This window comes from Canis aureus, chromosome 35 (assembly GCF_053574225.1).
Source record: "Canis aureus isolate CA01 chromosome 35, VMU_Caureus_v.1.0, whole genome shotgun sequence".
In the NCBI taxonomy this organism is placed as follows: Eukaryota; Metazoa; Chordata; class Mammalia; order Carnivora; family Canidae; genus Canis; species Canis aureus.
The window spans coordinates 19,743,676-19,756,723 of NC_135645.1; the positions used below are offsets into that span (position 1 = coordinate 19,743,676).

Here is a 13,048-nt window from a genome sequence, read left to right on the forward strand (position 1 = left end):
TGAATGAAATGGACATGAGGCTATGATAGCATGTTAAAAAAAAAAAAAAAAAAAAGGCTCCGGGCTCAAAAAGAAGAGGGAGGAGGCTTTACATAAGAACTTGACTTTGACACGATTGTTGAGAAACACAAAAATTAACTGTTGTTTAGGAGGTTTTGATTAGTCAGTTGTATTATTTTAATTTGTATAGTAGAAAGTTTAATAAGCAGGATACCTTACAAAGTGTATTACTGAAGCACATTAAATAATTGCAAATACTTAGCACAATATTTCTGCAACAACTTTTGATAGAGAAAATGTCAACAATATAGCTTTATTTTTTCATGAGTTAGGTTTATTTTATTTTATTTTTAAGATTTCTGTTTATTCATGAGAGACTGAGAGAGAGAGCAGAGACATAGGCAGGGTCCCCAGGGATCATGCCCTCAGCTGAAGGCAGATGCCTAAACACTGAGCCACCCAAGTACCCCGAGGGTTAGGTTTATAAAGTTTTATCACAATCAGGTTTTCCCACCGATATTAGAGATTTCTCTCATCAACCAGTTGTTGTTTGGCACATACTGTATGCCGGTAAGAGCAGGAATCAGGCTTTCATCAAAACTGGTCTTGGAATAGGTGACTTTGGGCTATGTTTCTTAGGTTACAAAAGCATCACTTCTGGCAGTTTAGAACTGTTTGGTTCCATATGATAGCTACTAGCCAATGATGGCTATTTGCACTTGAATTAGATTTTCACAAAAGTTAAAATTTTCATTCTTCAGACTCACTAACCACATTTCAAGTGTTCAATAGCCACCTGTGGCCAGTGGCTTCTGTATTGAACAGAATATATCCATCATCCACAAAATTTCTATTGGGCATCACTGGTCTAAAGTACCTAAAGTAGAGTGGCTTCTGTGACTTGGAGAAAATGAAACCTTCAATCATTAAATGGTTCTATTGAAATCGATGCTTGTTTGGCAATAGGAAGCAAAAGGACCCCAGTGAACAGCCTTACACTGATCCATTTCATGTGAGACTGTTACTCCATTTTTTATTAAGAAAAACAACAAATAATAAAATGTAATCCCAAGTGAAAAATAAAAGAACGTCCACTAGTAAAAGAAGCAGAGAAAAGATGTTGGCTTGTGGTTCATTAGGCATTGACTGAGCATCATTTTTCTTAAACTGATGATCAAGAATGAAAGGCCCACTGATATATCTTCTTTCACCTTGGAAGTTTCTTACTGGTTTCCTTCTGGTCTCCACAGAATATATTCACAGATATTAATTATTTATCTTCACTCCAGGCTTCCAGAAAATAGAACATGAGACAAAGATTAAGGCACCTATACTTTATTAGTGGGTAAAAGTCTAGCACAAAGTGAAGAAATTAAGAGAGATGAGGCAAGGAAAAATACAAACGATATAATGAGAAGCAGTGCTAAGAAGTGTACCTTATAAGGAGACAATGTAGGACATTCAGCAAGTATTTCACTCAATATGTGGGGCTTTTCTGAAACATTTGAAAGGAGAAAACATAAATTGAAGCAATCCATGAAAGGGAGAGATAAAAGCATATTAATGTGCCTTGTTCTCTTTCATCTCCTTTATCCCACTGGTCAGGTTCATATCATAGGGAGCTGACCCCACAGTTCCAATATGTATTATTAAACAGAGCAGCAATCCCGGAAGGGGAAGCAGTAGGGTACAGATAGGTCATAGTGTATACAGGTGGTGGAGTATGCAGGCCCTGATTTCAGCTTGGACTCCAACCAGATTGGGAGGTTGGCAAGAGCACCAGCAAAGGAGGCAGAGAAGTGTGGCCCGAGAGTAAAGTTGACTTGAATGTGATTAAAATTGCAACATAGATAGTTAAATCTTTAAAGATTGAGGATGACTATAGTAGGAGGAATGGCATCATTTGAGACCATGACCTCTAAAGATGCTGGGAATTTTTAGGAAGAATGAAGGTCATGAAGGTCTGGAAAGGTCATGAAGAAGGTGAAAAAAAATAGAGCAAACAATCGTTACTTGAAAGAGTTGCAGGGAAAGCAGTGGCCTCAAGGGTGAGGCATTTTTGTGTCAAGATAAATAAAGGAAAGAAGAATTTACAAAAGGTTGAACATAAAGGGTAAATTCATGATTACTGACTCAAGTTTCAGGGAACAGAGTAGAAGGGTTGGGCAATTGGGAGAAGTATAACATTGGGTTACAGTAAAGGATATATGGAACTTCATGGGAATGAAGATTCCGACTCCGCTTAGGGAGGATTTGAGAGTCAGGCAAAGGATTCTGGTAGTTTATCTAATCACTTCTTCATGAATAAGAGTATGAAAGCTATAGGCTTAGTCTTTGATAATGGGCGGGGTGTGGGGGGGAGAAACTAATATGGAAATCCCCAAATGGTATTATCCTGGGAGTAGAATTTTTAAATAGAAAGATATCTTTAATTTTCTGGAATGAATTCTGTTTTTAAAACAATTCCATTGCTATAGTCACTTCTTACATTACCATAAACAGACAAAAAATGACAAAAATCTTGTGCATTCATTAGAACATCTCTAAATATCATATCAAAATCTGGCATTTCAAAATATTTAGATCAAATCTAGTTGCTAGAAAATATTCTTTCCCATATTTGCCACTTTTTGACTTTCTAAAAGAATGCTACAAAATAAAGTGTCTTTTTTTTTTTTCAGAGAGAGAAAGTCATTCCATAGTGCATAGGCTGTTATCTTTACATAAATCTTGACTATTTCCGTTTGTGCTAATCAAAATGCATAGAAACATGAGTAACTATGATCTTAAAAAAAACTGCTAAAGACTGCAACATGAATAGCTATTCTTCATAGATCAGGAAAATACATATATATTTTTTAAGTCTAGGTGACCTTTTTATCCCTTTCAGGTTGCATTAAGACTCTTTTTAGAACTGAATACAAACTCTGTGTACCATAAGTATCCTTACCCACCTTCCTGATTGTGTGGCTATTTTCTTCATTTTATGTGCAACACTTGGGTTCTGTTCAGGCTGACAAAACACCTATTGTCTGAGAGTTAAAGAAAACATGAAATCAATTAGCCATTGTCCTACCATTCCCCCTTGTTAATATAAAATTTCTGATAATAGGCCTGAAAGGAAATATTCTTATGTAGGATAAAAACTTAAAGGCACCTTTAACAATCACAAAAGCAGAGAATAAATGTAGGGAGAGCATATAATACTCTTCCAAGGCAAGCCACTGGCTCCAAAGAAAGAAAAGCTGAATTATAATCAAGTGAAAAGTAGTAAAGTTTGAGACAAAACAGAAAAAAAAAAAAAAAAAAAAAAAAACAAGAATGTTTAGGGAAAATTCCTCTTTTTCAAAACCAAAGAATCAAAAAAATTTATTTTCCTCTAATAAATAAAATTATTACTCAAGGAAAGCATGAGATCCACCTGAAGAGTCCTCTGGCTGACTACAAAGAGACCATCTTGCAAATACACTGGTAGCTTTGGTTGTTTATTTCATCTTTTGAAAAAAAATTTAGAAGTCAGAAAAGTTAAGAAAACAATACACACATATCCATTACCCAAGGTGACAAATACTTACTCTTTGTCATTTAGCTTCGGGTATGTTTTCATAAAATAAATGCAATCATTATGAATAAAGTTGGCCTCCTTTACTCCTCCATCACTCTACTCTCCTGTTAACTCTCCAGAGGCCACCGCCATCACAGCCTTGTGACTCAGGCACTTGGTGCTTTTCCACTTTGGTCCCAGAAATAGTAGATGCCCTTGTCCGTGGTTTTACTTTCTGTGTTTCAGTTACCCCTGGTCAACCACAGTCCTAACGCAAACAATCCTCATTCTGACACATGGTCAGAAGATCCACAGTAACCTGACACCACATCACAACGCCCACATCATTCATCTCACTTCATCTCATCACAAAGACATTTTGTAATCTCCTATCATCACGAGATGGAGGCTGAGTACAGTACAATAAGTTTTGAGAGACCACGTTCACATAAATTTTATTACAATGTTATAATTGTTCTATTTTATCGTTGTAGTTAATCTCTTACTGTGCCTAATTTATAAATTAAACTTTACCGTAGGTATATAGGGGAAAGCAAAAAAAAAAAAAAAAAAATAGTATACACAGGGCTCAATGCACCCAAGGTTTCATACATCCACTGGGGTTATTATATTTCCCCCATGGATTAGGGAGGGCTATTGTATATACTGCCACTATCAAAACATTGTATATTTTAAATTCCCATAAATGTTATCATGGGAGCCTAACATTTGCAACTTGTTTTTCTTTTTAATTCAATATTATTTTTCTGAGGTCTATTCATGTTGGTACATCACTTATAAAAACACTACCACATTTCATTTACTCATTCCCCTTTTGATATTGATTTTTTAGTTTCTGATATTTCACTATCACAAATTACTTCATAGTAAACATCCTTTTTTATATCCTCATGTTGTGCTTGAAATTGTTGGTATGTTCACGTCCGAGGAAAATGGCTAAGGCACAGGTAGGAGCATCTTCAACTTTATGACACACATTGCCAATCTGCAAATCATTCCAGAGACTACATAATTTCCCCAATATATAAGAGTTTTGATTTACTCACATTCTAAATTATACTTAGAAGGGCCAAGTTTTAAAATCTTTCCATTCTTGTTGGTATAAAGAGCACCCTTTTTTAATCTAAATTATATTTTCTTGATGAGTTATGAAATTGAGCATATCATTAAAATTTTTTTTAAACATTCACATTTGCTCTTCCCCAAATTGCTTCTCATGTATATTGTCTGCTAATTTACTAGACTGGTTATTCTTTTTTCCTATTCACTTTTATGATTTCTTTTTAACATTCCAGTTATCTAATCTTAGTTATATAAGTAAAAGAATTCTCATATCTTTTTGTGTTGAATTTATCTATACTTCCCTCGTGATTTTTTATCTTAAGGAGTTCTTCCCTTCCACATTATAAGAAAAATAATCGCATGCATATTCTAAAAGCTTTCAACTTTTGCTTTTAATCTTTAGATCTTGGATCCAACAGGATTATTTTAGTGGGTAGAGTTTGTGATAGGGACTCTTGTCTTATCTTCTTATCATATGCAAAGCCAGTTGACCTAGCACCAACTACTGCAGAGCTCATCCTTTGATGACCTTTTGTCTTATCTCTGTCACACACTGTGTTCCCATGTGGGTTTTAGTCTCTTCTTTCTAGGCTCTTTTTGCTGACTCTTGTCCAATTAAATATTTAATATTATGCCTTTAAAATATGATAGGGGATAGGGCTCCTGGGTGGCTCAGTCAGTTAAGCATCTGCCTTCAACTCAGGGTCTTGGAATGAAACCCTGCTGGTGCTCTCTCTCTCTCACTCTCTCTCTCAAATAAATAAATAACACCTATAAAAAGATATAACAGGGGATGAATCAAGTTCTTTCTTGTTTTTCCTTCTAAAACATTGACTTAAAATAATTTTTGTCAGAATCTAAGACTTTACCAATTAAAATAACTGTACAGATTAATTAGTTGAATTAAGATATTTTCATATTCATTAACATGGTATACATTCTCCTTTATTCCTTTTTATATTTTATTTTTAATTTTCTAATAAAATAAAATATTGCATATTAGCTTTATTCCAATCATATATTTTATTATTAGTGGGATATTTCATTATATTTTCTACTGGGTATGGCTGATATGTAGAAATACTATTGATTTTAATATCAAGATTCCAATTCACTTAATAAAATATCTTACATCATTTTAAGAGTTTTTCTGTGAATTTGCTTGAATTTTCTATCAACCCATATTGTGTGCAATTCTAAAATCCAAAATCGACATTAGAAAAATAAATTTCTAAATATTTAAAAGTAAGTATAATGTTTGCAATGGTTTATTTGTCATTATCTGCCATGAAATAAGAATCTACACAAATCTGTTAAGATTTTACAATTTTGAGCATGTGGTAGATTTTATCCACTTTTTTTTTTTAATTCTTTAATGGATTATATTGACACGTTGCCCTGAAATGATCCTAATTTATCAGGACAGATCAATATTTATTTAATGCATAGCTCAAGTTTATTTGTTGGTCTTATCCATGTTCATCCATAAGATTGGTAAGTTTTTCTTTTACTTTCATGTCTGATTTTTGTTAGGATTATATTGATCTAAAATGATTTAAGTAGTTTTCAGGGTTTTTTTTTAAATTTTTAAGACCGTTTTCATTAGGTAAAGATTATCTGACAGACTCAGCTATTTAATCTTCTGGGCTTGGCATCTTTTGCTTTCCTGTGAGTGAGAAGGGAAAAAAAGAGGGGACGAATCAAATTTTTAATGATATTATTGTCTGCCCATTTTCTGTTTTTTCTTGATTCGTGTTTGTGATATAAATATTTTCAAAACATTCTCCCCTTGGCATTAAGTTGTCTAGTTTTCACTTGTGATTCTTAAATCATCACTATAACTCTAAAAGTAGTCCCTTTTTTCATTTTTTAATTTGACTATTTGGTCCTCTCTGTCTTCTCTTAGATAACGTTGATTGAAAATTTTTTATTTATTTTTCTTTTCAAAGAGCCAGTTTCTGGTTTTCAGGCCTTTTTTATTTCCTTGTTTGCTATCTTATTTTTTTTGTTGTTGTTCTTAGCTTTCCAACTTCTTTCCTTCTATTTATTAAGTATATTTCCTTTATGTTTTACTTTCACCCAACCTTCTGATAAACATAGTTCCTACATTTTAAATTTTCTTCTTTTCTAATGTATGAATGTATGCCAAAAAATGTCCTGCTAATTACTACTCTAACCATATTCCACACATTTTGATAAGCAATTTTTTTGCTTCTATTTACTTATTTATTTAGCTTCTATTCATTTTTAAATACTTTGGACTTTTCATTGTGTTTTCTTTAACCTAAGAGTGATTTATAGCATGTATGTATGTGTTTATTTCCACATTTATGATTGTGTTTGTTTACCATCTCCTTGTCGCTATTCTCTTTGTATTTCTTTGTGGTCAGATAATACAAACTGATTTTTTTTTTCATTGAGATTTCCCCTATGGCTTATGCTGATCAATTTTTTTATTGGTTTTATGTGTACTAGAAAGAATGAAACATATCTTCCTTAAATGTAGAGTTTGGTAGATAGGTAAGTACATGGAGATGGACAGAAAAACAGGTAGTAATGCTGTTGACTGCATTGCTTATATTTTATAAAGCCTTGATAATATAATATTTTTAACACTTTTTTTAAAATTCAGTATAGTTAACATACAGTACTATATTAGTTTCAGATATACAGTACAATGATCCAACACTTCCATACATTACCTGGGCTCATCACAAATGCACTCCTTAATCCTATCAACTATCTCACCCATCCCCTCACCCATCTCCCCTCTGGTAACCATCAGTTTGTTCTCTGTAGTTAAAAATCTGTTTTTTGCTTTGTCTCTGAGGCTTGATGATATCCTTTTGCTCAATAAGCCTCTTGGAGAATATTTTAAAGCTTCGCATTATGATTGTGGATTTGTTACTTTCTTCTTAACAATCCTATCAATTATAACTTTACGTACTTTAATTGCATGTTGTGAGAATATCACAATTTATAATATTTATATGCACTGGTGAATACTATTATGGAGAGTCTCATTCTTGCTAAGGCTTTTGCTTTAACTTCTAGTTAATAATTCCATTATTTAATAATAGTATATCAGCTTTCTTTTGATTAGCATAATACATAAGCATATCATTTTTATTAATATTTCACTTTATGTCCTTTTATTCCAAAGTTCCTGTATTATCTGGCTTTATTTGTGTCTCTTTAAAACAGCATTTTTTTTTTTTAAGACTTTACTTATTTTCATGAGAGACAGAGAGAGAGAGAGGCAGAGACACAACCAGATAAAGAAGCAGGCTCCATGCAGGGAGTCTGATGTGGGACTCGATCCCAGACCCTGGGATCATGCCCTGAGTCAAAGGCAGACGCTCAACCACTGACCCACCCAGGTGTACCTAAAAAGCATTTCCTACGAATATTTTAAAATACATTTTTCTAGATTCTGTATTTCAAAAATGAATGGGGGACACCTGGGTGGCTCAGTCGATTAAGTGTCTGCTTTTGGGTCAGGACATGATCCCACAGTCCTGGAATCATGGCCTGTGGGGCTATCTGGTAGGCAGGGAACCTACTTCCCCTCTCCTCTGCCTGCCTCTCTGCCTACTTGTGCTCTGTCAAATAAATAGATAAAATCTTAATAAATAAAAGATGAATGGATTACTGATTTCGATCCATATCTGGCATCCTTTTCTCTTTGATTTTCCTAGGTTCTTTTCCTGCTTTTCTTACTTTTCTGTTGGAATGATAAAGTCTTTAAAATTCTTTCTGTATGTTTTATTTGTGTGGATTTAATTGCATTTCCATTATTTTAGTGGTTACATGTTAATTACCATCTAACGATTTTTTTAAAAATTTTTCTAAGCTTACTTTCTTCTTTACTATTAACACCTATTTTTTATTATTTAGTTTGGATAGAGAACAGGGGAAATCAGAGAACTTGAATTGGCCTGTGTCACTAAGCAGCAAGTCAAGCCCATTTCCATCAAATGAACTTCTTGAAATGAAGATAAGCCTATATATTCTAAACTTTAAATTTTTCCAACAAGTTTAAAGCAAGCTTCATACCTCTTTTCCTCCTCTCAACTAAGACCTTATTTATATTACTTCTATCTGGAATGTTAGTTTCACCTTTTTAGAAAAGAATAAAAAATTCCACAAAATTACTTACTTTTAATCAAATGTACACACAGTTATAATCTTTCTTCCCCTCACATGGCTTCTGCATCCTATGCCTTCTAACCATGTACACTTTTCTTTTTGTTAAAGTAAATACTTCAGAATTTCTTCAGCCAAGGTCTATGGGTAAAAAATCCCATTACTCTTTTTTTGTGTATTAAAAATGTCTTCCTGGCATTCTTACTCTTGAATGACAACTGAGGGATGTACATAATTATGGTTTAGTGTGTTTTTCTGCAGCACTTTGAAGCTATTACTCTATTGTCTTCCAGCCTCTACTACTTCTCAAGAAATTGCTGCTCTCATTCAAATTATCAGTCTGCTTTTCTCCCAGGGAAGTTTTAAGATTTTCTTTTTAACTATGACAATTTATGGTTTTGTTATGTTTGTCAAGGTAGAGAATTGTTTACTTTTATCTTGCTTATCTGTATTTTCTAAATGAAGATTTGGTCCTTCAGTCTGGCAATTTCAAAATCATTATCTCTTTAAATAGTGACATATCCCTTCTTATGAAAATTTTATGGGGAAATGTAATTTAAATCAGACCATTCCCCAAATCTCTTACAATTTTGATATCACAACTTCCATTTCTTTCTCTTTCTCTTACCTATTCTAGGTCGCCTCCTCAGTACTCTTTCCAATTCATTAATCTCTCCAGTTATTCCAACCTGATGGTCACCCAGTTTATTCAGGGTTTGGGGTTATTGTTGTTTCATTTCAAGGACTACATTTTTCCTTTCTAAGATTTCTCTTCAGTACTTTTCATAGCCACAGGTTTTTTATTCTTGACCCTCTTTTTCGGTACTGAAACCATTTGGTCTTTCCTTCATCAGTGCATTTTAAGATCTTAATGTACAAATGTCTTGTTCAAGTTACTGAAACATAATTACGTGATCAGATCAATATCTGTTTGATGACTACCTTTTATGATTGATTTTTCTCTCCTGTGTGCTTTGAAATGTTAGTGTGTTTTCGCCAATGTACCTTTCCTGTTGTTGCTGTTCAACCCCTCTTCCCTCACCTCTTCACCTTTGACAGTGTTACAGTTGTCTCTACCTGTCTCACTACTCTATTAGCAGCCAGAGTGTTATAATGCAAGGATATTGCGCAGGCATTTAGGTGAGGTGTAGCCTAGTGGTCCCCCCACCCCCACCCTGCCGAGGTCTACTTGAGCTAGCTCCAGCCCTCAAGGCAATCAGTGAGTCTTCCCCTCTTGCCATGGGTGCCTGAGCCTAGGGTGCTGTCTCACACACTGAATGTGGCTCTATTCTCCCACCCATTTTGATCCTCAGGACCTGAACACCCGGCAGCTTCTGCTTATCTCTTGTCCAAGATTCAGGAGGGCTGTGAACCAAACCACTATTACTGGGACATGTTTGTATTCTGTTTCTGGCCTTCAGATGTGTTTATGTTGCTTTTGTCTTCACCCATGTTTTGTTTTTGTTTTGTTTTTTTAAAGCATAGAGATACATCATTTATCTTTGTTGTGACTCTTGGAGAAGGAGCATGAGAAATAGTCCAGGTAAATTGCCAGTGCTGCCATAGCTGACTCTTCTGATGAGCGGAGGCCATCAGAAGCGGTTTCAAACCTAAATACAAGCTTCAAATGAAAGAATAACGCATCAGTCCTCTGTCACCATTCCAGTTCTGGATGCCACTTACTATATTGGGAAGGATCACTTAGGTGACACGATTTCAGAGTTCGGATTAGTTCCTCTAACCTACCCGCACCCTGATGGCTGAAATTTCAGGAAGAGTTTCAAGCATTTGACAGAAGATCACAAATAGTTCTTCCCCTGGTGAAATACACATCTCCTTGGGTTGGATACGAATTTAAGCCTTATGAATCATTTATGTACTACCGCCTCATTGCGAATGCATTTGTCAGATTCTTTCCTGAGATGAAGTTTTGATTAGAAGGACAGAGAGAACCGGAGAACATCCGCTGCCTCTTGTGTAGATTTGGATGATAAATTGTGTTGTTTCTGAAAGAATTGCTGGTCTTGGACTTAGTAAGTAGGAGGTGCTGTCACTTAACAGCTGTGTCATCTTGGACAGATTTTTCAGATTTTGGGTTTCCTTAGTTTTTAAAATGGAATTTCTATGAAGATTACATGAAATGATCAATGTAGTAGCACTGTATAAAGAGTAGATGATAAATGTTAGTTGAAAGGTAGAAAATAAAAACTAGACAGGTGAACGTTGGAGCTACGAAGGAGCTTCCAAAGCCATCTGCTTAGTTTTGCCCTTGTCATCTACAGATTTCATGAAGCTAATAATCTAGGTCCTATGACTGCGAAATTAGCCATCTAGTTATTGATTTTAGGGATGTATTTTAGGTGTGAAGATCCTGCAGTCATGGCTTCAAAGGAATGCATTCAAAGTGAATAGGGACAGATTTGCTACTGATTTGTGACAGAAGTCCAAGTTCCTGAATAAATTTGTCGTCGTTGCACATTCGTTATTTCTATCACCATTTTTCAGTGGAGACTCTGCGAACTAACACATCTGCAAAGAACAAAACAAATCACTTTGCAGAATGGCTAAGTAGGCAACAAAGAGTAACTGAGTTTGTTGCTCATTAAGGGTGTTTGCTTTTGTTAGGTCTTAGGAGAAATACCGCAGCTCAGGACCTTGCCATTGAACTAAATCTTAAATTACACACACATATATTTTTAAACCCATAAATCCACCATAAATCCCATACTACTCTTATAAAATAATCATAATTGCCACGGTGTCAACACTGAGCCCAAAGGACAGTAGTAACCATATCTTTATATTTTCATTGTTCTGTGCAGTTTCCAAGCCACTTTTATAGGTATTGTCTGACTTGAGCCTCACAATACATTTATAAAGCAGGAACTACTACTGCTAGTACACAGAGGAGGACACTGAGGTTAAGAGAAGTGAAATTATTTCCTCAAGTAATTTGGTACTCTTGCAGCTGGACTGTCATTGGCAGGGCTGATCACGATTTCCAGGGCCCAACACAGTGTCACCTACCCCAGGGGTCTTTAATTTTTTATTACAGGCTCTGAGTAAGATTCTCTAAACCATGTCTAATGGAACATATTCAAAGCAGTATTCTCTGTTGGGGATTTACCCCAAAGATACAAATGCAATGAAACGCTGGGACACCTGCACCCCGATGTTTCTAGCAGCAATGGCCACGATAGCCAAACTGTGGAAGGAGCCTCGGTGTCCAACGAAAGATGAATGGATAAAGAAGATGTGGTTTATGTATACAATGGAATATTACTCAGCTATTAGAAATGACAAATACCCACCATTTGCTTCAACGTGGATGGAACTGGAGGGTATTATGCTGAGTGAAGTAAGTCAGTCGGAGAAGGACAAACATTATATGTTCTCATTCATTTGGGGAATATAAATAATAGTGAAAGGGAAGATGAGGGAAGGGAGAAGAAATGTGTGGGAAATATCAGAAAGGGAGACAGAACATAAAGACTGCTAACTCTGGGAAACGAACTAGGGGTGGTAGAAGGGGAGGAGGGCGGGGGGTGGGAGTGAATGGGTGACGGGCACTGGGTGTTATTCTGTATGTTAGTAAATTGAACACCAATAAAAAAAAAAAAAAAAGAAAAAAAAAAAAAAAAACAAAGCAGTATTCTCAAGATTGCTTAAAAGTGTCCTGTGATAGACGACAATCAACATGTGTGCTTTGCAGGCAGTAGATTCCACTGATTTTTAAATCTCTGTCTCTTGGGAAATTATTATGTTTTACCCTTTGGATTTCAGAGATCTCCAGCACCTCACAGCTTGTAAATAACTCCCAACTAGTATTGAAAACAATTCGTAAATAGAATTTTGTTTCATACCACAAAAGCAAGCAATGAGAAAGGAAAGCCTCCTCCTGTTAGTTAAATATAACATGTCCTGATATGTCCAAAATTATCTTACGAGACATCAGATACTGAACTCAAATAACTACCCAAAGGATTAAGTTCAGGGCTTGCCTTAACAACAAGTTCAGATTCTTTTTGCTCACACATTGTACTTGCCTGTCAGCATATTTTAAATATAACTTAGTTCCTCTTGAGCACGGGGACTATTGTAATATTTGTAGCAGCACATATTTCTATGACTTTCTATTTCAGCTCTCCAGTGGGTTTTAAAGATTATTTGTATGGTTTTAAATGAGGTGCTGTTCCTCCTATCTGAAGAACAGTAAAAATCACTTCTGTCTCTATTACTCTTTCCCTATTTCCTGAATTACTTACCCTGGCCTCA

The 13,048-nt window shown here is 35.2% G+C and overlaps 1 protein-coding gene and 1 long non-coding RNA gene across 5 annotated transcripts in view; one reads left to right on the plus strand and one right to left on the minus strand.

The window, feature by feature from the left end:
- CBLB (Cbl proto-oncogene B) overlaps positions 1-13,048 on the plus strand; it is a 410,036-nt gene that overhangs the window by 54,194 nt on the left and 342,794 nt on the right. The window lies entirely within an intron of this gene.
- On the minus strand, positions 318-3,901 carry LOC144305351 (uncharacterized). Its single transcript, XR_013372387.1, has 4 exons — positions 3,576-3,901; positions 2,955-3,032; positions 1,437-1,495; positions 318-1,290 (listed from the first exon to the last, which is right to left on the minus strand). It is a non-coding gene; the product is annotated as an uncharacterized LOC144305351 (long non-coding RNA).